Source organism: Cydia pomonella, chromosome 13 (genome assembly GCF_033807575.1).
Source record: "Cydia pomonella isolate Wapato2018A chromosome 13, ilCydPomo1, whole genome shotgun sequence".
Taxonomy (NCBI): Eukaryota; Metazoa; Arthropoda; class Insecta; order Lepidoptera; family Tortricidae; genus Cydia; species Cydia pomonella.
In genome coordinates, this window is record NC_084715.1 from 15,835,052 (window position 1) to 15,848,188 (window position 13,137).

The 13,137-nt window shown below is 36.2% G+C and overlaps 1 protein-coding gene across 1 annotated transcript in view; it reads right to left on the reverse strand.

The window, feature by feature from the left end:
- LOC133524382 (beta-3 adrenergic receptor-like) overlaps nt 1-5,625 on the reverse strand; it is a 138,584-nt gene extending 132,959 nt beyond the window's left edge. Inside the window, exon 1 of the mRNA XM_061860362.1 lies at nt 5,416-5,625. The gene's annotated coding sequence lies outside the window, so the exon portion shown is untranslated. The remainder of the gene's footprint in view (nt 1-5,415) is intronic.
- Nucleotides 5,626-13,137: the final 7,512 nt, after the last annotated feature.

Genomic DNA, 13,137 nt, shown 5'->3' on the forward strand with positions numbered 1-13,137 from the left:
GGGTATCTATGGATAGGTCTTCAAAAGTGATATTGAGGTCTGTAATATCATAGATATAGATATCACTGAATAGTTTGCGCGAGTGACACTTCCAAACTGGTAAAATGTGCCCCCCCCCCCCCCCCCCCTTCTGTAACTTCTAAAATAACAAAACTAAAAAAATATATGATGTACATTACCATGCAAACTTCCACCGAAAATTGGTTTGAACGAGATCTAGTAAGTAGTTTTTTTTAATACGTCATAAATGGTACGGAACCCTTCATGGGCGAGTCCGACTTGCACTTGGCCGCTTTTGTTTAATACTTTGTTTTCGATCAGCACTGATTGAAACTTTTAAATGGTGTCATTTTCTTACTCCCCTAATCTAGGTTCAAACTCTGATTAGTAGCTTTTTCTGAAAATGATGTTTATTTTTTACTGTTGCTTATTAATCACTGTTTCCATAACAACTAATCATATCTAATCAATACGCTTCACACTTGGGTACTGAGACACAGTAGATAAGTATAAATAGGCTAATTTTCTTAGTTTTTAAACCAGAATTCTGACTTTCCTATTAGACTGAAGACTTTTTTCTTTTCTGGCTTCTAGAACATTAAAATTTAAACAAATGACCATAACTTTAAACCTTCCTCAAGAATCACTACTGATAGCTGAAAACCGCATGAAAATCCGTTCAACAGTTTTGGAGTTTACCGCGAATATACATAGAAACAGAAACGCGGCGGGGGACTTTGTTTTATAAGAAGTAGTGATTCTTACCTAAATAACGTTCAAAATTTCATTAAAATACATCTTATATTTACAGAATAAAATGGCTGTGACATTAGGATAGACAGAGGGACGGACGAACGTACATGAATTATAGTTTATAAGGGTTCCGTTTTTGCCATATTGGCTACGGAACCCTAAAAATGAGGAATTGCAATATCATCACGCGTATCTGTGAGTTTCGCAAATATCGCTAGTTTATATCTTTTATCGCATTTATTATTAATAGATTCTAAAGATAACAAATAGGACACCTAATTTTATCTTATCCGTTACGAAACCATAGTGTTGTGCTTTATGATTCGTTTCGACATCAGTTTATAAGCTTCTAACGAATTTTAATTGGGCGGCTTGTTTTAAATTGGCAATATTGCTAACCTCTAGAAAAACCAATATTTTTTAGTGTGATTCGTTTCAATCACTGCTTCCAATTAATTTTGTATACGAAAGCTTTATTTTTCAATTAGCGACAATTTACTGGATTGCATAAATGTTAAGTAACTATAGAAAGCTAAACAAAAAGTCTGTAAAAACATGCTTTTATGTCATAGTTTTAAATTAATGCGAAAAAATATTGACTTTGTATAATACATGCAAAATATAATTTTGATTGACAGCAAAAGATGGGAATTTTACATGGACCTCATACGGAGTTTTTCTTTCTTAATTAACATGTACAAAAACTGTGGTCTAGTAGTAAATAAATTCATTAAATCGAAAAATCGCAACTCTCTATACAAGTTGGCCTCCTAACCCACCTGCTATAATATCTTGCACTACGAATCACATAAAAGTATCTAACACAATTTTATAACGAGCCATAAGAGCGTATCAGGGTCGATTTTAAATTCGCTTGTATTTTTCGTCTTTCGTTAGATTTAAACGAAAGTTGACTGGCTAGAACAGGGGTCGGCAAAACGCGGCTCGCAAGCCGCATGCGGATTTTTACGTCCCATAAAAGTAATCCTTTTAAGTTCTAAAACTAGTGAAAACAACATTTGCGTCTGTTTCCTTAAACTGGTGATTTCTATTGCAATTAGCTCTCCTTCTCAAAAGTTTGCCAACCCTGGGCTAGAAGAACCCCTCATTCTAGGCGGATTCACACTAGAGCGGGCCAGGGCGGGGACGGAACTTTTGGCGCTTCGTTTTCCATGGAAATCAGCACGTAATCACCGATCACTCGATCAGCCGTTACAAAAAATGACGGACACCGCTCCGGCCCGGCCCCGGCCAGATCTATTTAGCGTGAGTCATCCTTTATCCAGAATAAATGTATGTAATTTTCCATAGAGTAACGAAAATACCATACATATGTTTTCGTAACTGAGAGGAAGTATTTTTTTGGACATAGGGTGAAATTGTGCTTATATTGTACAGAATGCGAACTTATACGTACCTTTTATACTACGTCACCTACCGTACCTTGTCACATTGAAATTAGTATGAACCACGTATGAACTATCTAGCGACTTTCATGTTGTTTGTCACTGTAATAAGGTACGAATGGGTCACAAATTAAATATTTTGACTGCAACTATCCATTAAATTTTAACAAAATCAGGGAAAAAAATAGGAAACAAAATATAAATCTGCCCATTATATATTATTGCACGTTCCGTTATGTAAGATATTATTTCAACACACTTGCTCAAAACGCTCTTAATCCTAGATATTAAACACGCGTGCTTTTTCAGTATATTATAACACTCTTGCTTTTTCATTATATTATCCGACTGAGTTAAGAAGGTAACTGATTGCTAGTAATATGCATGGAAACGGAGCCTTCTTAATATGGTCGAGTAATACATTTTTTTTAACCAACTATTAGGTTTCAAATGTTAGTTCAAAAAGTTTTTAAACATAATTTATAGATTAAATTATCTCATAAATTACATTAATGAATAAACATAACATTGTATCGATTTGATCTCCATCCGTCGAATATAAATATGAAAATATTAGCTTTTTTACTTTTTTTAAATTGCCTGTTTCCGAATTCGTTCGCGCCTTAGCCTTGCGCGCGTATTGGAATCGTGCGTAAAAAAAAATAACGCGGCAGCCATTTTCCGTATTTGTCATAAAATTGGAATAGATTTGCATGTTTTAGTTTATATATTGACGAAAATATCGTTTTGAAGCATTGAAAATGAAGAAGACATAAAATAGACCCTGCCAGTAATACTAATAGAGGCAAGAGCCGAGAACGATAGCCTTTTACCATCAAAATCTATTGTAGATTGTACCTTCGACATATTATCATAACAGTATACGGTGTTTTTATACAGCGAGCTGTTTATCATAACAATCCCCGGCCTTGATATGTTGACGACAGTCATGATGAGATTCCCAGTGAACCGAAACGACTTTTCAATTAATATGGGAGCGCATTCATAAACTTAAAATATTCAGGCAGTCACTACCTGGTATTAGGTATATAAATAAATACTTTGGTACTTTATCATGTAGTTTTAATATTTTAGACCTTGATTGTACATGACGTGTTAGTTTTAGAGTTAGGCATGTTTTTTAAAACATGTTATTATGTTATTAAGTTCATTGAATTTATTATATCGGCAGTCGGGTTAAAATGTCATCGTTTCACGGCACATCCATAGCTCTGTCTATCTAAGGTTAAGTAGGTAAGTTAGTTGTACACTTTCGACAAAACTTGCGTGTGTATATTTAGTTCGCGGATTGTAATTATTTTACACATCATGTTAATGACATCCTTAAAAACGTATATTCGTCATTGTGCTAAATTAACATAAAAAGCATGGATTCATTTGCGGCACTTGTAACGTCATACTTTATTCAGAATCGCATATAAAACGTGACCTATCCAACTGAGAGAGACGTATGAACGTTGAAGTAAACGGTTTTTCTGGCCCTTTTCGAATCAAACCAGGTAGGAAGCGAACGATTATGAATTTTAGAACCTTTGATGTATTATAAAAGCGATCCCTTTGCGATTTTATCAATGCGGGTACATTTTCATGGACCTCGCTTTTCGAGCGCATAATATTAAATTTACACTCGTATCTAAAAGGTAAGTGTATAAAAAACTTGTGATTTGATGATGGAAGCTTGTCGTCGAGTGGGGACTTTGTAGCTTCAATGTCAAAAATCACCTTCGTGGTTTGGTAGCGTTGTGTGGCTGCGTCACTTTTGTTTAAAAGAGATACTGTATGAATATTGAACAAATACGGCCATGAATGTTGCTAGTACGAGTATAACCGTCACTGCGGCAACTAAAGTTTTGTTTAAGTCCGACACACTGATTCTTCTTAGTGATATTAAGTAGTTTGAATTTGTGATACAGCTATAAGTAACTAGCCATTTTTAATTCAACAATCCATGGGAGGAAAACATTAGGGACACCTAAATTTGTGAATGAATGAAACATTCCTCGCCAGAAAAGGGTTGAGAGTTTTTTTTTTGGCTTAAGTGAAGCATTTATGGAATAAATAATATAAAATAGTGTCCTAGACTAGAAAATTGTCACTTTGATCTCTCCTAGCAGGGAAGAAAAAGCCCTTTTTCGGGTGATGAGGAAATAGTTATTTACGATACAAGTGCGAAATAAGGAAATTCGTAACGAAGTGGCGATAAATTAAAACACGACCGAAGGGAGTGTTTTAAATCGACACGAGTTGCGAATTATCTATTCGCACATGTATCGTACAACGTTTTACAGTACATATGGCCCTTTAAATGGTCGACATAGTAACGTAATACGCAAATTTTCGCACTAGTGCGGTAAAGTAGCACCATATGTACTATACGAGTAAAGTATATTTCAATACACACGTACCTAAGACACTTTAAGCCCTAAATATAGGTATGTATTAAAATAATGCACCGCTTTTTGGTAGCTTTTGAGGTAATCACAAGCACTGTAGTTCAATATTATGAGAGCCGACGAACGCTAATACGTAAACCAACGACTGCGGCCCGGCAACCCATTTCCCACCGGATAATTAGCATCCACCAAATAAATTATTTACTCACTTTAAACCATTTGTAATTAAGCGAATCGATTGATTTCGTTAGATATATATGTATTGGGTAATGGGTATTTAACACCAAATTAATAAAATCACTAACCGGTGGCCTGCCTTGTAAGTAATGAGTGTCTCACCTGAGGAATCTCCTTGTACACAAACATTATGAAACGATAACAGTTTTTTTTCTCTAAAGTTTCTATTGTCAACTTTCTTTTTTTTTACTTAAAGAACAACAACGGGAAACAGAGGGTATTTGTTCCTGGGTCATGGGTGTTTTCTATGTATATATATATATATGTATATCGTCGCCTAGTACCCATAGTACAAGTTTTGCTTAGTTTGGGGCTAGATCGACCGGTCGATCTGGACGATCTGTGTAAGATTGTCCCCAAATATTTATTTAAATAATTTGATATTCAGTTAAATCCGTTTTTCCCAAATGAAGTGCACTTAATAGGCAAATTAAACATTTTATAAAAAAAGACAAGTAAAGAAAGTAATAGTACTTAGTTCATAATATTTTTTAATTAGAAAAGAAGAAGACCAATTATAAAAATAATCTACACCCAGCAGCTGTTAGGCAAAATACCGCATACTTTAAACCGCTTAATGAACCCAAGAAATTCAAATTACCTACCTTAAGAAGAAAATCCGAGTCAGGCCTTAATTGCTTATATACACTTGAATAACACCAAATCCTCCAAAAGTCACTCCAAAGAAGTCTATTAACTTTTAAAAGTTTTCAATTTGAATTCACATGTTCGCGGTTACGAAAATTCGAAATACGAATCGGAACGTAGGGCGGGCGGGACGACCGGCCAGCCAAGCGACGCGAGTTGGACTGAGCCTGAACACCGTCGGTATACATTTCAGTATTGTCAATTAACATTTTTACCTGTGGACTGGCATTTTAATGTTCTAGCGCACGTGATTCCTGTGAATTCGTAAATAAATAAAGTTATTACATAGCGCGGACATTTTTTGTTTTCAGTTTTCATAAAATGTGAAATGAATTTTGACAAGCGATGTTTTTAGTGATCAGTCTCTTAGCATGCGTTGTTTCGTAAACCATACTATTTTTAAGGATGCATTAATAACAGTAATTTTAATAAATCCCAAAGGAATTTATTACTACCAAAATAATATAGTTATTTTGTTTTAGGTTAATTCGTTAACACATGTTTTAATTACGTTTCAACCTTTAGTAGGGATGCAAATATTTACTTCATTAATTTTAATACCTTGCAGAGTCATTTTCATCACTGCGTTTTAATATCAAGAAGGAGGTTCTTAACACATTGACTGCCAGCGACCTGCGAGGCGGGTTCCCTTTTCGTAGGCGCTTTTTAGTTTTAAAACCGAAAACCCAACTCTCTCTTCTTCTTCCTCGCGTTGTCCCGGCATATTACCAAAGCTCTTTGGGAGCCTAGGGTCTACTTGACAACGAATCCCAAGATTTGGCGTAGGCACTAGTTTTTACGAAAGCGACTGCCATCTGACCTTCCAACCCAGAGGCTAAAACTAGGCCTTGTGGGGATTATTCCGGTTTCCTCATGATGATTTCCTTCACCGAAAAGCGACTGGTAAATATCAAATGATATTTCGTACATAACTTCCGAAAAACTCGTTGGTACGAGCCGGGGTTTGAACCCGCGACCACCGGTTTGTAAGTTGCACGCTCTTACCGCTAGGCCACCAGCGCTTCGCAGAACCAGGGCAGGACAGGACATCGCAAAACCGAAAACCCAACGTGGGTTATAAAATATACTGTGGCTAATAGGGTTGTTTCCAATTTTTTGAAACGCTTGTATTACGTTCTATATTAACTAAAAGTTGCCCTAAAATTCAACTTTTATACTAAAAACGGCTTTAAATATGTTAAATTAACAAAATATATTTTGACAGATGCTTTCGCGCCCAAAACGCTCTTTGAAAATTGTGTGACGTCACAGTTTACGGTTTGACACATAACTACATACACACGTAGAAGATACAAACTGTCAACTGACATTTGTCATTTGTTGTTTATCGCCTAACTGTCAACAGTGTCAATCCGAGAGCTGTGACGTCATCAGAATCTTCAAAGACGTTTCGAGTTTGGTCACGTGACGTGTGCCAAAAGATATTTTAAATTCAATATTTACAAAAATATGGTCATTACAGGTCCCCTAAAAGTAGTTTAACATGTTCTTACAATCCAAAAGAATTTATTGGGATACAATTCTGCCCTAAGATTTGTAGATGGAAACAACCCTATTGGCTAAAGTGTAGCTCGCGCTGGCAGTGGATACGTTAGAGTTAAATAAACAGCCCACGTAGCCAACGTGCTGTTAACGCTCCGTAGCGAACGAAACGCAACTGTCACTGTCGCACTAATTTGGAAGACTGATAGAGATGACTACGCTACGCTACGGAGCGTTAACGATTGGTATGTTGGCTACGCGGGCTGTTTATTTAACCTAGTTAGCTTGCGCATGTTGAGCCACCACACAGGTCATATTATATGCATCGGTTAAAACGTATAAAAAAATGAGTGGATATATTTATTTGAGTATGAAGTCAGGAGCAAATGTTGGTGGTCCTAAAAATAATATAACCGCCAAAGACGTCAACTGACGCGCGGCTACAGACCAATATCAGTCTTCGTACATTGCGATAAGATTCAAGATGACGCGCCGCGCACAATGGCTGCGTGACGTTCAATGGGTTGCACATCGTTATGGTTAAGGGAGCAAGAGCGATCATTCTGACAACATCACCCACTATTAGCTGCTTCAGTTGCTGACTGTTCCAACGCGATTTGCAGCGCTGGGGCAAGTTAAAGCGTGCAAGCACAATTACTCGTCCTCGTCTCAATCGGTCATCAATTAACTAATTTAATAAATCCTATTTTATTGACCGAGCGAAAGCGGCCTGTTTCAGCTTGGGCAAAAATGCTTTCGTACCATTCGTATGTCTATGCTGCTGTTCTCTTCTACTCTACAGGTCACACATTTCAACCGGCTTTCGTGAAATTTTGTAAACAGGCTCGATAATTATATGGAATTTTTCTGTCGATCCAGTTTTTTTTTTTTACAAAATCGCGGAACATATGGGGTTTGTGAGGTCTACTACAGCTCACTGAGCCACTCATTTAATAGGTGTTCAACATCACGTGGAATTACATAGTTGTGTCGATATCAATATCAATAAGTACATGTATAATCTTTTTGAGATATTTGGCGTTCGCAGACACTTTTATGAACTTTATTAGTTATAGGATCTCAGTCTATTGACAGCCAACATATATATGCATGTGTTTTAATTATAGTGCGTGTATATTTCATGTTGACGAGCAATAGATGGGTGCGTCGCAGAACGTTCAATATTGACTCCGCGACATATTGCTTTAATATACGTAATAAACTACGTGACTTCATGTATATTTGCTCATTTAAATAGTGTTTTCTATTCCACGATTCCTTCTTTGATGTTGTTCATAACAATTCCACCCTCATGTAAATGAACTACTTACACGTTTTAATGACTTGACTTGGGACGTGTAAGATCGTCTCTGCTGAAGTAGAAACTTACTTCGAACATTTGTCAAATAATGTTTAATAGAAAATACTAAATTCAATTTCAATAAATTCAATAAAAAAAACAGTTTAAAATGCCATGAATAGAATATAGGTATTACTGTAGAGAATCCTCATAACGATCACAATTAGGCTGAGGGCTAAGATACGTCATTCTGTTGATCATTTTGTCTGTCTGTCGTGTCGTGGTCTGTCATGACCTTAAATTACTTATATGAATTTCCAAACGGAAAATACTTCCATTGAGAAGTTCCGTTGGGATCATCAGCAGTTCCACTTCAACAAATAGCACTTTTGAAACTCATGCTTTATTTGTAGATGAACATGCAAAAAATGCTTTATGAGGAGTTTGGGACATGCTCATGGGAGTTTTGCTTAAAACTGCGAAGATTTAAAAAAAAAGGAATCAATCGGGAAGTACCTACATAAAACAAAACAAAACCCTTCGAAATGACAAAGGTTTGAGGTACAAATGCAATATATTGTGTTCGGTATCTATAAAGTTATGTTTCAGTTTCATGAAAGCCATACCCATTTCAGCTAGAAGTATACAGGAGCAAATACCTAGGAACTCCGTGCACTCTAAAGGAGACAGTTAGCAACCTGAAAACATTGCTAGGCTTTGTGGAGGAACTGGGTGTTTAGAGTAGCGATACCTCGCTTAACGCAAAATAGGCACAATGGTTGTCGATTTGTGGAAAATGCCCAGAAGCACTAACTAACTATCTAACTAATTGTCAATTTCAGCTGTTCACTCGTGAACACCTAAAACTATAAAATCATGCTAACTTGAAATTGTGAACAACCACTTTTACATAAGTTTTAAAATTACGGCTTATATTACCCTCCGGGCTTCACTTCGTGTTTCTTTATTTATTTTGGCGCTTTGATTTTTGACTTCGAATGAAACTAATTTCACACAAAAATGTTTTCAAATTTAATTTGCGTTTACAATAACTTTACAAAATAACTTTGACATCTGACAACTAACATATGTCATAGAGCATATAATCACTACGTTCTAACATATGTTTGAATACAACTGGTGTTGCCACCATATGTCGCGTTAGTGACTTGTTTATTTTTATGTTCCGTATCCATACTCTGGCACAGTGACCTTGTCAGTAGAAAAAGGAAAGAATATAATACTCACTAAGAAAAACGCAGCAAATTTAAAAAAAAGTAGGCGCGAAGAGTTGACTTCCCAGGGAATATAATTTCAAGCTTAGTGTTTTTCAGTATATTATATTATAAAACTCTTCATGTAACCCCCTATACTTAAATATTGTCTGTCAAAGAACTTTTTCAGTAGAAAAATGTGTGTAGTTCAAATTTTCTATTGGACGTTTCGCGCCTACATTTTTGCCACTTTCTTCGACTGACAGAAGTTGCTTGACAGACTATAGGTTTGATGATTAAATGACTCTTTATTAAGTCTATGACTGAGAATGTCAGAAGATATAAGTTACTCTATAGTCAGTAGTCCTTTGACATCAAATGTAATGAAATATCATGTTAATCATGTAAATAAACCTTTCGCTTTATTTATTTTGTTAGGTAAAGCGTTTATACAGCTTGAATGGAATTAAACTAATTAGATTACGGTGAGTCAAATTTAATCTTTACCAAGTAGCTACGTCTATTACAGATCCGTTTTGCATCGATTGGATTTTTACCTGCATTGGTATGTAATTTGGTTTACTACAAACAAAAGGGCTTGGGTATAAACGAAAGGGCGAGGGCTTACATGGATCTACCTACTGGACGCCGTCCTGTTTGTCATCCCAACTATCGTTGGGCGGAAACAGTGGAGGCAGATCTCCGAGAGCTCGGCGTGAATCCGCAAACCGTGGACCAAGGAAAGTGGCGTGCTCGTATGTTGGAGGCTAAGACTCATTTTGGGTCATCGCGTTAGCCAAGTAAGTATTTTTAAACAAAATACACGTATAATCCCCCGCGGATAGTAAAAAAAACAATTCCCCATTCCTTTTAAGGGTTATGTAGTTAACTAGGAACCCGTATAATTTCGCCATGTCTGCCTGTCTGTCCTTCCGTGGCTTAGCTCACTGGCCGATAGTGATAGAAAGCTGTAATTTGGCATGGGTCAAAGGAATCGCGCCGATGAAACAACGCACCAAAAGTATCCGATATTCCGGATAACATTTTCCAAATATACCAACATAAATCTCTAAAATGTACATTCAAAAGTATATAGTTTACAGTCTTAAATTTAATGTTCTACATATAGAACCATCACTTTTTGTTAAGCTGTGATATATTTTTAAAGCGTTGGTTGTTCCGTTACTTTAGATGCTGACTGTACCTACCTACACACAAAGTGAGTTTTTTCACTTTGACCCTATGGCGTACCCGCGTGGCGTATCGTTTCATAGGCCTTTCAAAATGAAAAGAAGGCTTAAAGAAGGAATAAATCTTTAGGGCTCTTCAAGAATATATATGCAAATTTTGAGTTGTTTCCTTATGTTAGCTAGGAGAATTGACTTTTAAATAATGATTTTAATAATGATATTTTTTTTATTACGTTCATTTGGCTTTAATTTACGGCCCCATTCGAAGAACGAGATACGATAACGATAAGTTCTCATTGAGATATTGTTTGTATGTCGTATAATTGACAGAAGCAGCTCGATCCGGGCAACCAATTTCACTTTTGACGTTAGAAATATCGTAGATAGATCTTATTGGGATCACAGCGGAATCGAAATAAACGTCAATTATGACATAAGCTTTAGTTATCGATCTTTTAAAGATCTTTCCAAGATCTTAAACGTTCTTTCTTAGTCATTCTGTGAATCGGGCCGTTAATTTGTTTTTTTTTTTATATTTCAAAGTTAGTAGTTTCCTCGCGTTAGTGTGGTGAAAATTTTAGTATTTCACTCGGAGGTAAAGCTTATTTAACCCTCGTGCCTTGAAACCCTCGCAACGCACAAGATCCAATTCTCGAATCACTCGATATCAGTATCAGCTCGAGCGGTTAATCAACAACTTTGCCCCCTTGTAAAACAAATAACTATTTCATCTTGAATCTTGAATAAAAACTCTTTTCTTCTTAGTTCAACGACGTACCTACAAGTGCTGCGAAGATACTCGTATTCCCTTTTATCCACTAAAATATCCCTCGGTCAAGGGTAGATCACCACGGGACCCAACAATAAGTATGGCCCGACACGGCGTTCTTCTAAGTGATAATTTTCATTAAGGATCAAGTCATAGTGTTACACAAGCGCACCGTAGGCATAGTCAAAAGATTTGAAATTGTTATACAATTATAACCCTTTCATACAAGTTTACTTTTGAGTGAAACGTGAACGTTTTCGGGTGATCTTAAAATCTTATTGTTATTAATATTTTACATTCAAGAACAGGCCTCAATCCGTATAATCTTGTTTTTCACGCCTCAAAGAGCGTCGTAAGGTACATCATAAACAATTACGTTTAAATCCCTTCACGTAACAAGATATGCTAAGCTTCATTAGGCTTCTTTCGTAATTTTACGTGGATAATAATAATATAGCCTCTTAATTTCTATGAACAATAGTCAACATATTTACACCATACATTTTATACTAAATAATAATTACCTAGCAAAATACATAAGTTTTGATCAGACTATCTATTTATCTAAACCAGTCTCTATAATTATTAGGTATGTCTAGACAGAGTATGTCGATCAATTATGCGGCATTATTTAACACGTTCACAGGCCAGTGGCCCATATATGGGTCACGCCGAACTATCTCCACAGTTCACACGTCCGTGCCCCACATATGGGTCACGAATATACGACCAGGTAGTGTTATACCAAGATAAGTCTGCAACGACTTTGATAGCACACGCAGTTCAAGTGTCATTTATACGATATAATTTCATAAAAGTTTGACGTTTAAAATAGCACTTGCACTGCGTGTGCGACCAAAATCATTGCAGACTCATCTTGGTCTGACTCTACGCACTTAGATTGGTATAACTTCAAACTGTATGATAATATAAGGATAATTCTTATATAATAATATTTTTGGCTAGTTAGACAACTTCACACAGAGTTATTGTTCTAATTCGAGTGCTTATTTTTTTCTTAGTGGCCCATATGTAGTATGGGCAAACATGTAGTATGAATGAATGAAAGTTTTGAATAAATGAATGAATGAAAGTTTTATTCACAAGAACATATGGTACATTAGATATCATTAACATTGTTGACCCTTGATATGCTCGGCCCTAGGGCATGTGAAAATTATTTGTATTGACACAGTTTATGCATGTCAAAGTAAAATACGTTACATAAGTGTCGTATGGGGACTGTTAACGTGTTAACGTTAAATAATATTATATTTTCTCACAATCAACTAACACAATAATAATTATGTGTAGGCATGAAAACGAACAGACTTTTTTTGTTATTTCTTCGGCGAAAAACAACCTGGTAAACAATTCTAGGAAATGCTATATCTGGAGATATTAGGTAAATTCATAAGAAATCTTGCGAATGAAACCTACAACTTATTGGTAAGGGCGTCCGCTAGGTGGCGCGGGTGCACGCACGCTGATGCCATTGTAAAGGCTGACCAGTAATAAATGATCACGCGCCATATTGCGGAATATCATTGGAACTAAATTATTCATACTAAACTGAACTGTCACTCTATACATGAGAATAAGCGCCCTCTTGACAATGATCATATATTTCTGGTCGGGCTTTAGGTAAAATCCGTCGCACGCGTCCGTGCCATTAGCGTTGCTCATACGCAACCGCGCCAACT